The following is a 12,730-nucleotide window of genomic DNA, read 5'->3' as shown; positions in this document are numbered from 1 at the left end:
GGAGGTGGCATGATGCAGTGGGAGCAAACAAGAGTGATGGATGGTTTTGGGAGTTTTAGCTTGGTCTGGTCCCATTGGTAGGCTGCTTATCAATCAGCAGTTGGGGCAGAGTGGATGCATTTTTGGGACTCTTCCCATAGCTTATCTGCATTTGAAAGGAGCCACATTTCTGCACACTAGGGTTGTATGGGCATTGCTTACTGCTTCTTGGTGGGGAGAGCCAGCAGTGGAGCCTGGTAGAGCTGGGAGCTTGGGTAGCTTGTCCTCCCCACTCACCCTAGGGAGGTGAGCAGGGCCAGGTCTCCTTGCTGGCCCACAGGAGTGCCAGACAAAGACAGTGCCCATGCATGAAAGGCCCTGCTTTGTATGTTCTCTCTGAAGCAGCATCTGCCAGTGCTGCTGTCCAGCACAGCCTAACCCTTCATTTGACTTGCAGTGCGATATTTGTGTCCTTGCATTGCACGGTGTGGACCAAACAAGAAGTAAGAAGTCAGAAACTCTCTGAAGATGTGAGTGAATTCTTGATCTGAAGCAGTGTTAATGCAGATGCACCCCATGATTTCCACTGAGAACATAGGGAGATGACATTCTGGCTCTCATCTCACTTCCTGACTCTTATGGCTTAGCCCACAGCAGCTAACAGTTACAATTGCCAGGAAAGAGTGATGTGTTAATTTTTTTGCCACTTCTGCCCCCCCCAGCTTGGAGTCTGCTTAATGTTAGTCAAATTCTTGCACAGTCCAGAGGCTCAGCTAGCAAATCTTGCTCACATGCAAACAGCAGTCTTTCAAAGGTGGGAGGAGCCCAGGTTTGGCTCGTTTTTCCTCAGGGAGGGCAGAAGGCAACCTCTTGCCCTAAAGAGCACTTCTGAGGACATTCAAATTCCAGCAGAAGGCAGCAGTGAAGCTTATCATACAAAAAAGGATGCCACTTGTTTCTTGGGTTTGTTTGGGTTTGTATGTTGGGGTTTTTTTTTAACCAAGGAAAAGCAGTATCTTTTAACTTCATTGTGGTAAATGAATGATGTGTGTTGGCCCACGTCATGGTTTGACACTGGCTAAACACCGGGCACCCATGAAAGCTGTGTGCTGATCTTCTCTTGCTCTCAGCTGGGCAGAGGAGACAAAAAAAATAATGGAGGGCTCATGAGTTGAGGTGAGAACTGGGAGAAACTCAGCCCTTGCTCTGGCTCTGAACGCGCCACCTGCAGTAGAGTGCTCTGTCACAGAATCACAGTCACAGAACGGGTACAGTTGGAAAGGACCACTGTGGGTCACCTGGTCCAGCCTCCCTGCTCAAGCAGGGCTGTCCTAGAGCACACGGCACAGGATTGTTTTTGAGAATCTCCAGTGAGACAGACTCTATAACCTCTTTGTACAACTTCTTCCAGTGTCACCCACACAGTAAAGAAGTTCTTCCTCATGTTCAGGTGAAACTTTGTGTGCATCAATTCTGCCCACTGCCCCGCATCCTAGTGCTTGGCACCGAGAGGAGCCCAGCTCCATCTCTTTGGCACACCCACACCCCCTCCTTTCAGACATTTATACACATTAATGGTGTCCCCTCTCAGTAGTCTCTTCTCGAGACTGAACAGGCCCAGCTCCCTCAGCTTTTCCTCCTAGAATGATACTCCAGTCCCCCAAACATCCTCACTGCTCTGCACTGTACAGCTCCTCCTTGGGTGCCAACAGTTTCTGGATACCTGCAAACCAAAACTGCCCTGAACCCGCCTGGGGCTCAGAGGTGCCCGCTGAGGCAGAACCATCCGTTCCCATGCCAAAACAAAAAAGTGTGGGGTTTTCCCTCAGAAAACCCACATTTCCCCCTAGGGACCGGCACGCCCGGGCCGTTAACGCGCAGTGGGCACAGGCGGTCCGCAGCCGCCCGGGCCCAGCCGCCGCCGCCGGGGAGCCCTTGGCGGGGCGGGGAAGGGCAGGGCCGGGCCGCGCTGCCTCCCGCCGCCGCCGCCGTTCACTTCCTGGTTCCTCCTGGCGGCCGCTCCACCTCCGCGCAAGGGGCGGGCGGGCGGCCGGCGGAAGGGGGGGTGCGGTGCCGTGCCGTGCCGTGCCGCTGCCGGCGCGGGGGCGGCGGGGCGCGCCGGACCCGCGGCGGCGGCGGCGGCCACTGGGGTAGGTGGGTGCGACTGACAGCGCGGGGCGGGGGGTGCTGGGGGGCGGGCAGGTGTGTGCGCCGGCGGAGCGGGGCGGGGGCGGGAACTGGGAGCAGAGAGCGGGGAGCCGGGAGCGGGCCGCCGGTGGATGCCATCCCGCCGCTGCAGCAGCCGCCCCCCGGCCCCGCCGCTGTCCCTGTGGTGTCCCCGGCCCGCGCGGCCCCTCGGCCGTACGTGCGGGAGCCCCGGGGTGGCGCGGCCGCCCAAGGGCCGCGCGGGGCTCCGCATCCCTCGGCGGGGCCCCCGGGCCAGGGCCGGGCGGCGGCTCCTGTCCCGCAGCGGCGTCCCCGGGACCTGTGGGCATCGGTCGGGAAACGGGCGGAGGGCTCCCGCTCTCACCTCGCCGCCTTCCAGCGCTGGGCTTTAAACACTGGGAAGCTGAACGCGTTAAATGATAGCGTGCTAAGTACGCGGTTTAGGTCTGCTCCGCGGCCTTTCGGAGCAGCGTTGAGTCCCCTCGGCAGGAAATTTAAAGTCGGAGCCTCCAGCGATTTCTTCGGGGTCCCGTGACCTGTCGGTGGATTGCAGTGGTTCTGTAATTTGCTAATGCGTTGCAGAGATGGGAGCAGCTGGACAGCGAGTGGAGCTGACCGTGTCGCTTCCGAGGTGGCCCTGGTCACCATGCGTGTGGCTGTCCCATGGCCCCATCGGCCAGGTGCGCCCCCGGCATCGGCAGCGATCCCTGGCGAAAGCATTGTGCTGGGCTGGGCTGTGCTGTGGCGGGTTTAGTTGAAATGGATGGTGAGTTTTACGTGGCTGTAGCAAGCGATCCGGACTGGTTTAGAACGGCAGCTTCTGAGTGCTACTGGAGTTGTTCCGTAAGGTTAATTTTTAAGAAGAAGCAAGAGTTCACGATGGCTCATTAGAAAATAGTCTTCAAGAAAATAATCAAGCAAACAGGCCTTGGGGAGGAGGGGGCAGCAGTCTGGTCCCTGATGGGCTCTCCACTTGGTGTGTACCATTGAGGGATGTAGGATGGACAGCAAAGTTCATTTAGATGTCTTTCCTTTGATCCCGATTCAGAAAAGCTAAACTGTGTTATTCAGCATTAGAGAGAGCGACAGTGTGCCAGACTCCTGGCACAGCAAAGGTGTGTGTGGAATGTCAGATCTGTAGGAAAGGAGCCCAAATTTGGATGGTTGTTCTGATACGGTGGAATCGCAGAGAGGGGAGGGACTGGTGACTTACTGTGAGTGACTGCATTGGGTGTCTTGTGGTGTACCTAGCAAGGCATTAGTGAGGACCATGTTTCCTTTGCTTAATGAAAGCAACAAATAAGTCTTTCTCCTAGCGTTACAGGCATTTCAGTGATAAGAGTCATCATAAGGGGAGCCACGCCACTCTTACGTCTTTTGTAAATGCAGCCTCATGTGCAATAAAGATGCACTCCTTCAAAGGCCACGACTCTGTCAGCGTAGCTCTTGGTGCTGCCTCACTGATGCAATAGTGTTTGTCACACCAGAGGGACCTGCTGCTGGTAGTAAGTTGTGTCTGACTGAATGTTCATTGAGACTTACAAGGTGCGGCCCAGAAACTCTTGTGTGTTTATAGGTTTATGAAGGAGCAAATATCAGGTGTACCTAAACCCCAAAATATTTGTTGTGACATTTAGGACCTGTAGCAATAACATCTATTGGGTATTCTCATGTATGTTTCTGCTTCCTTTTAATTTTCATTTAAAGTGATGTAGTTACAGACAAGGGTGTCTATTTCAGTTTGAAATTGCTTGTTTGGTTGTAGACCAAAGTACACAAATGTAATTTAATCCAGATAATGGGAGCAGGTTGCAAGAAGATGAATGCCTAATTCCTCAGCAGATGCAGGTCTGCTGTGCCCAAGTAGTTATGTGTTTTTTCTGGGCAGTTTCCTTTGCGTCAGCGCAGGGGAACAGCTGACAGTCTTCAGCAGTGTGTGTGTATCCTGGGCAGTGGTAGCTCAGCTTTGGTGAATCTTTTTCTTACCTAATATGAATTTACTTTTTTCAGTGGGTGGATTGCTGTGCACCTCCAGCAGAACAGGAGCTAGCAGTGCTGCATAGTCCATGCAGTTTAAACCGTGTGTTGCATGATTTCAGAAAGACTTGCTCATGGAGCCAGTTTCACTGTGCAGACATTTCCCATACAGCTCTAACAGGTCATCTCTCCTGTAGAGGAGACTAGATGGGCACCCACAGTGGTGTCAGTCTGAAAATGGACTGGCTGTAGCTCAGCCAGTCTCTCTGCAGATGTTAGTTGGCTGAGCTTATGCTTTTCTCTGATGCCTCTGCAGTGTAGACCTGACCTTTTTCTTAGGGCAATATTCAGGTATACAGTTTTTCTGCCTTCCTGACAGAAGACAGCAGATAATGTAAAATATGACACAACAGAATAGCTTGTTGTCAGTTTTTATTTCCCCCATCCTGTGCTTAGCTGGCTGAAGCAAACTGAATGTGACCGATTGCACCTGGAACATCATATTTAACCTGTGCATGTAACTGATCTGAAGCTTTGGGTTGTGTTCGAGAAAAGGAGAAGTTAAAGCTTTCCTAATTGAAGCTGTGTGTTTCCTGGGTTGTGCAGGCAATAAGGAAAGAAGATAGCCCTTGCCTGGAGCTGCAGTGCAGCAAGTCTGCCACATTGTCCTTTGGAGAGGGAGTGCAGGAACACGAGCCAGCTTGTTTGCAGGGTGTGGGTGCCAAAGACCTCCCCATATGGCAGCAGTTCCCTGCTAGTGAGGTGCAAGGTGTTAGAGGCAAGGTGCAGCTGGGTGCTGGCTCACTGCATGGGAGCACTGGTGTGTTAACTCCTGTCATTTGCTTCTGGCTGTGCCCCCAGCCTGGGGGCTGCTTGGGAGTGCTTCTGGAGACTGGAGTGAGAGATTTGTCTGGGCTTATAGCCCCATATCTCTCTTTGCACCACCAGGGTGACCATACAGAGCCCGTGCTGTTACAGGAGAAGAGGTAGAAGTGCAAGAGAAGGGGGAAAAAAGAAAGAGAGGATAGATATGGAAAGGTAAGGAAACGAGAGGGTACAGCATCAGAATTCAGCTAGAAAAATCTTGGGAAGTTCTAGGAGCAAGTAAAACAGCAAGTAAAAAAAGGACACAGAGGACTCACTGTTAAGATCCTTTGACAACAGAGGAATGTTGAATGAGAGGAAATGCAAGGCCTTTGTTGTTCCTGCTCCTGGGCTGGTGGTGGATGGTGTGTTTGTCATGTTCAGCTGTGAGTTTTGCAATAACGCAGAATTGACAGGTGACCAATCTTAAGTGTGGTGCAGTGTGCAGAAGTTAAAACAAGTGGGCTGAAGCTGAAACGGTGTGAGTGAGTAAAGGGAGTGTACTATGCTCTTGAAAAAAAAAAAAAGTAAAAAAAGACATGCAGGCTTAGTGGGAAGGCAGTAGTACCATATCATAGATTACAGGGAGGATTGTAACAGATGATAAAGGTAGGTAATGTGATATGCATTCTTTGTTCTTTGCAGTGGCCACTTGAATTACAGATGTCCAATACGGTACAGAATAGATAAGGAAGATATTATATATGGTAGCTACCATATATTAATTTATTTCTTTGTATTACAAAAGAAAATTAAGGTTTACACACAGAAACTGTTTTTTATGTCAGCAAGGATCCCTGCTGCTTGCCAGCGCTAAAGTGAGCAAAACAAGAAATGCTTAGTTTGCAGTTTGCCAACTCAGATGTTCTTTGCTATGTTTCAAAAGCTTTAACCTACAGCAACTTTGAACCTGCAGGTTTTTCCAGTTCTCTGAAGTAGCAGCATATGTTTCTTCCAGTTGTGATTTTAACTTTGCGGGATAGAGGTGATAATTGTTTGGTCCCTGTGTTTTTAATGTGCTATTTTAATGTATGCCCTGTGTACTTTCTGTAGTTGGCTTAGGGATCTGCTTTGGTGTAGTATGTGGATTTGAAATCTAAATGCCTTACAGCCTTTATACCTACATCTTTACTTACCCATATGTGACAAGGCAGAATAATAAACTACAGGCAGGGGAATAAAATCAGAGAGTGAGTGACTTGTTCATGCTTGTGAAGAGGGGGCTGTAGCAAAAGCAGGTGAGAGCCAAATCCTGCGATAGACCATCTTGAGTGAAAACCTATGTCTGGTAGTTAAAGTGCTCTTTCTGACTTGAAAGATAGTAGTTAAAATATTTTTTTAGACCGGAGGGTTTCTGCCAGCTTCTTATTACGATTAAAACTTTAAAGCTGCAGCTCTGTCTTGCTCTGCAAAACATATTCCTTATGCCAGGAAAGTTGTGTGGTTTTTAAAATTGAAACTAAAAATAATACCAGTTTTATAGATAAGCCTTTCCCTTTATTTTTTGTCTTTGTTAAAAAAAAATGTTGATAAAGGACAAATTGAGAATTTATGTTCCCCTAATCCAGTGGCTTGCTGTTTTGAGTCCTGAGTCAGCATGTAAATTGCAAAGCTGTCTAGAGGACCAGGACAGCTTCTCCTGTTCTGTCTCTCATAAGGCTGTGCATTCAGGATAACTGCAGTGGAAAGCATGACATCCCCATCTGTTGTTTTCTGTTTCCTGGTGCAGTCTCTTCTGCACGATTGCTCTTTCCTTCCAATGCTTAACTTTAGATAGGTGGCAATGCAACAAGGATGGTATGTTCAGGATTCGTATTTCTCTTTTGGCATGGGTTAAGTAGCTTGTGTGTATTTGGTTTATTGGGAAACTGGGAGATTGAAGTAACAGAACATCTCTGTTGCCCTTGCAGCTCTGATAGTTAGAAACTTACCAGTTATTTTCTAATGGTTCATTACTTAATGACAGTTTTATAAAGTACCTTCTATCTCTGATGAAAGACTTACTAAGATCACTGACTGTGATCAGACCAAGTCAGATCCAAGTCTGACCTCAGTCTTGGTGCCCTTGTGATTTGTGCCCTGTTTCTACATGTTGCCCCAATTTTGTCACTCATCCATAGTGGTCCAGTGTTTTTGTACCTTGGACAGTAACTACATTGTCTTTGCTCTCCTTTGCTCAGGCTGGCAGCTGACAGGCCTTTTGGTGGGGGTGCAATCACCAGATAACTCAGACTCTTAGGTCAGTCTTTATTGCATTATAATTTATTTATACGATACCTGTCCATTAGTTAAACAGAAATTATACAGACATTAACCAGGGAGCTGTTCCCATCCACCCTGAGAGACTGCATGCCACAAGCATCAGGATAGGGAAACCCCTGTATTTGTAATTCAGAAAACATGGCCTTATTTTCCTTTCAGTTCTACTAATGGAATTCCTCTGGCACTGTTGAAGTTGCTTCTTGTCTACACTGATGTAAATTAGAGGAGGACTGAGGGGTTTGTGCCTTATGTGACTGTATCTCTTTTGAGGTGTAGTCTGATCCAAACCCTCAGGATGGAGTTTCTAGATATGACAGACATCTTTGATGTGATTTTCCCCTCCCCTTTCTCTCCTTAGGGAGAAGTGTCCTCTGTGTATTTGCTCTCCTATTCAAATGTGTTCTTCAGGAAGGCATGACTTCAATTAAATCTTCCCCTCTAACAAGATGCTTCTAATAAAAATAATGAAAGTATGATTTTAGCATGAGCCATTTTTACTAAGGTCTTGTTCATGTGTGGCATCCTTGAAGTAAGAAATAAATTAAAATTAGAAAATAACATCAAAATAGTTGATGTTATAAACACTTTTGTAAACAATTACTATAAAGCATTGTAGTGCAGCCATTTACTCCCTTTATGTATAGAAAAATGTAATAAATTGTTATCATCTGGTTTTACATGCTCTCTATTCCCCTTTTTAAGGGAGGTAATCCAAGCCTGTGCTTCTACCCTCAGGAAACATAAATATATTTTAAGCCTTGTAATTTTTTAAAGGTTTCTTTACGCCATTTTTCTGGAGTATGGGAACTGAAAGTGTTGCAATTGCCTGACTTCAGGAGTCAAAGGATTCAGGAGACTCTTGAGATGTTTGTGAGCCTTTTGCTAAAGGCAAATGCATAGCTGGTAATGTAATATTTAGGCTGTAACTGTACTCCTTAAAGTAGCCTGAATTTCCAGGAGAAAAGTGAAGAAGTGTCTGTGGTAGGCACAGTCCTGTTCCCTGCCCCTGGAGGAGGGCTGGCAGCGCCGACTTTGCCCTGTGATAATTCCATCTGACTCATCGGGCGTCCCGTAAGCACAGCCTTCACTTCCATGCCTGCTCCTTCCTTCCCTGCTGCCTCTGCTATTGGAACCCTGCAGGAATTTTCTGCCCCTTTGGGCTTGCAGCCCCAGTTGGGGTGGGGTTTGTTGTGTTTGTTGTTTGTTTGGTATTTTTAACCATGTGTGGAGTCCCGAAAATATGCCAATGGAAGTACAGCTCTCTGTAGCAAATTTGAGCCTGCTAATAATAGGTTTGCTTTTTTTAGCTGCCTTTCACAGACCTGTTGGATGTGTCCCGTTGACCCTCCAGGGTTTTGTAAACCAGAGGTTGGAAAGTGCCATGCCAATGGATATCTGGATGAATCTCCAGGAGACTGCCAAAAATTCTGGGCATAGCTGGCCTCTTTTGTTGCACTCCTGCAGATCAGATAAAACTTTTTAGGCCTTGCAGGAGCCATTAGGAAAATACATATAAATACTGATTTTTTCTTATTATCTGTGCTTTGGCAAGTTTTCACAGCTTATTAGGCTGCATGGAAGTGTGGTAGGAGAAGCTTAGGCAAAAACCCTTTTAGTTAGGAAACTCACCTTCTCTTATGTCTCTTGCAAAGGAAGATTTAAATATGCAGTGTTTTAATCTATTCAGTTTTATGTGCAGAAAAAAATGAAATTAACTTAAAAATTAATTCTTCTGCAGTTTCTGTCTGTCTGGAGCTGACTGATTTTGTTTAAAAGGACATCTGTCCTGTGGGTCTAGATTGCTTGCCTTAGCTGTCGTGAATATAGTAAGCCTAGTTATGTATGTCTGCTTCCTTTTCATGATAAAAAATTAACTTTAGTATTGTTTGTCAGCTCTCAAGGTACTCTGTGTGTCATAAAAGCTCTTTGGAAGTATTTCTTTAAAGTAAATTAAAAACCAAACTGAAAACCTATAAAAGGTCTGCCATCTGCCCTGATCTCTCTTCTTTTTATTCTTTTTTTTTCCCTCAGTATTGTTTTCATGTAGTTGGCAGAACTTGAAATTCACCTAGTTCATATGACACAATGAAAATGTAACCTCTTCCCTGAGTTCAGTGTTAATGGACTTGTAATAGAGGAAATGGTTACAGTGTACACAGTAATGCTGTAGTTCTGCAGGTCGTACCCATGTGCTTGACTTCACTAACATGAATAATTACATGAGAATCAGCAGCTTCACAATGATGGTGGTTTTAAGCTTGCTGTAAGTTTTACATCAGAACCTCAGGTAGCTTTCAGACACTTATTGGATTAAGGCCCACATAATTTGTTTGTGCATTCTTAACAAATTCTTTGGCTGTCACAGGCAATTAAAAACCAGATTTTTTTTTTTTACATGGCTTATGGCAGGTAAAAAGACAGTTTATATAGGATGTAGTAGCATATTTTAAGTGTTCATTGTAGCAGGAAGTAGATTTTCATTTTTGTTTACATTTCTAACTTATGTATTACATATTTTTTGGTTGTTCCTGTATTGCCAAATGCCTTCCAGACAAAAAAACAAGAAAAGGTCTTTGCTCTGTCATGTCATTAAGCTGAATTGATGTGTGTGTTGTCATTGTATCTCACATTTACCTAGTGGCCTCTCTTGTAGCCTGACACCAAGATTAAATCCTTAAGCCCTATGCCTACATTGTTTACATATTGCTTGCTTCAGAGCAGGAGGAGCTGACAAATTCCATCTGTATTATAAATTAAGTTCATATGCAGCATGATTGAAGGGCAAACCAGTTAGTGCAAGTTACTGCTTCCACCCTGCTACAACCTTTTTTTTTTTTTGGTTGTTGTATTATTTATCTGAAAATACCAAACTGGATAAACCATATAAACCAAAACAGATGTTTGTATATATAAGAGCAAGGAATTAAAAAAACCCTCACTAACCGGGTCATGTAGGAGAGAAGCTGAGACTTTAAGCTCCTATAGCTTGACTCTTAAGATAATGAATACTAAAACACATATGTATTTCTCAAAACAGTCTATGGTGTTTATGTACTGATTTATTTTGTTGTCTAATGAGGCTTCTAAAGCGAGCATTAAATGGCAGAGTACATTAAATAACAAAATTTTCCTCCAGCCACAATCAGGGGCCTGTGCTCTGTCCTCTTAACTCCCTGCAGAATTGAGTCTCCAGACTTTCAGACTGAGGGGGCCTCAGGGCTCCTTCCAGTTTCTCCTTAGACAGTTACACAGCAATAGATTTTTCTTAATTTTTTTCCCAGTTTAGCTTAATAATATATCTGAGAGAGAGCTGTAGAACTTTTATTGGAGTGAAACTACTTCCTGCACTTGCAAGAGAGATTAGTTTTTATTTCACTGCTGAAGTGTGCTATTCAGGACTAAACCCACAGCTTAATCACTGTGTATTTGTTCAGCTTTCAGTCAGTCTTTGCTCATTCTGACCTTAAGGTGACTTGTCAAAGGGATTCCTTTCTTAAATAGGAGTTTGCTTTTCCTGTGAGTGTTTGATTATTTTGCTTTGGGATGCAAAACCTTAGGGGAGGAAAAAGTCTAGGCAAAAATCCTGAGTCTGTGTTCAGGGCTGTCCCAGCTTGTTACTGCACCTGATGTGCCAAGTCTAAACTTTTGATTGGAAGTTGAACACCTAAATTACAGTTTTCTTTCTTACTTTTTAGTGTAATGTGGTGTTCTTGTCAACTGAACGCTGTTGTCAGGTGTGAGTCTTTAATTATGTCAGTTTTATTTTGAGCTGGCAAGCAAGCATAGCAATTTTAATAAGATTAATAAACAACACAGTGAAGGTTAACCTGTTTCCTTGAGAGAGTGGAAGAACTAAGTCTTTGAAATACTTGTTAAGTCTGTGTGAATGTTTGAATAGATAGTTGTCCTTAAAGCAGTTGTGAAAAACGGGACAAAAGGTATGCATGTACTAGTAGGTATAGATTTATCTGAACTTAGACTGCCATATTGTTTGGGTAATCACTATTTACAAAAATTACATAGCTTGTCTTCCTAAATATCAGAAATCACAAGGCTGAATTATAGCTGTGGTTAAAATACAGAGTAATTACGACGTGTTATGTGAATTTTGTGAATGAGGAGTGGGTTTTTTGTTGTGGGCTTTTTTCTTGTCAAAGTAAATGACATTCCTCACAAGGACATTTTCATCTTGATATTTCTGTTCTGTGGGATGTGTGTATAAATACAAGACTGATATGCTTTAACATTAATTCACGTGACTTTCTTCAGATTCATAAACCACCTTAAACTTGCTTGGCAGCATACTAAATGTTCCAAGTGGAAAAATGAGAAAATACCTAATTCTCCTAGTTTATTTATATGAGTTGTGCTAGCAACAAATATTGTAAATTGTCTAGTTCATCTGCTTCTGTGCACCTAGGAGGTTTGTGCTCCTGGCTTTTGCTTCTCACTGTGGCCACAGCAGTTCCAGTACCTCTCTTTGTGTCACTCGCAGTCAGGTGCACAAAGCTCTGTGCTTGGATGTAATTAATCATCCTGCTAATTAATAACCTTATTCTTTGGCTGTGAAAGAATAGTTGTCCTCTTATCAATTTGGTCTTCTTAAAAGAACAGCTGAAAAGTAAACTATCACCTCCTTCCCTGTTGAGATAGGGGCAGCAACATCTCCATTTAGGCTGGTGTTAGGCAGAGTAGAGCTTTCTTCTTTTACTTGTTAGAACTTAGCCGTAAGATTTGGAGAAAGGTTTGAAGTCCTAGGGATTTCTGCAGTTCTCTCACTATGTTTTATGTAAAATATATCCATTTTTAAACAATTAATGACAAAAATAGCTTTAGGGTGAACTTTCTTGGCTGAAAAAATAATTAGCAGTGAACATTTTCTCTGAATTTAAATGGCATAATGAACACTCTTGTTTTGCAAAGCCATGAGAATAAGCCTTACATATTAAAATAGCAGGAGACTGATACCTTCCATTCAGGGATCTGCAATTCAGTGTATTTGGTAGTAGAATGATTGCAGCCATTTTTGTAGAAGGTGGGTCTTTAGAGGGTGCAGTGTTATGAAGCATTTAAAGCACTGAGCAAATACTCTGAGTAGAAGTGTGTTTGGAAGAGGCTGCTGGGTGTGTAAAGAGCTGCTTTCAAAGTGTAGCATTCCAGGTGTGCTCCAGCATTGAGTGGTGGATGGAGTGAGTGCAGATGGACTGATGCCTTGCCAAAGACTTAGGAGCACCCGCTCTGTTTTCTCTAATGCCTCCATTTGGTGGGAGTTGCACTGAAACACAATCCTGGCACATACCTGGAGCATTACTGTTCCTGGTTCCAAGATGGCTCTTACTCTCTGGATAGACAAGGTGTCTGCAGAGCTGGAGAGGAGAGGACAGGGCAATGTTAGTGTTGGTCCTCTTGCTGCAGTAGAGTGGAGTTGGCTGGAAAACGGGAAGCAAAACAAATGCCATTGAGGGATGGAGCAAAGGTGGTG

The 12,730-nt window shown here is 44.8% G+C and overlaps 1 protein-coding gene across 4 annotated transcripts in view; it reads left to right on the top strand.

The window, feature by feature from the left end:
• Positions 1-2,073: 2,073 nt before the first annotated feature.
• Positions 2,074-12,730, top strand: part of ZDHHC3 (zinc finger DHHC-type palmitoyltransferase 3) — a 31,308-nt gene continuing 20,651 nt past the window's right edge. For 2 of the 4 annotated variants that reach the window (XM_054274127.1, XM_054274124.1), the window contains exon 1: positions 2,074-2,129. The gene's annotated coding sequence lies outside the window, so the exon portion shown is untranslated. Of the gene's footprint in view, positions 2,134-3,344; positions 3,360-12,730 lie in introns of those variants that run through there. The other 2 variants (XM_054274125.1, XM_054274126.1) reach the window with 2 other exon arrangements.

This window comes from Melozone crissalis, unplaced genomic scaffold, assembly GCF_028551555.1.
Source record: "Melozone crissalis strain CALT ecotype California unplaced genomic scaffold, PUWL_Pcris_2 ptg000016l_1, whole genome shotgun sequence".
Classification (NCBI taxonomy): Eukaryota; Metazoa; Chordata; class Aves; order Passeriformes; family Passerellidae; genus Melozone; species Melozone crissalis.
This window is presented reverse-complemented; position numbering and strand designations above follow the sequence as displayed.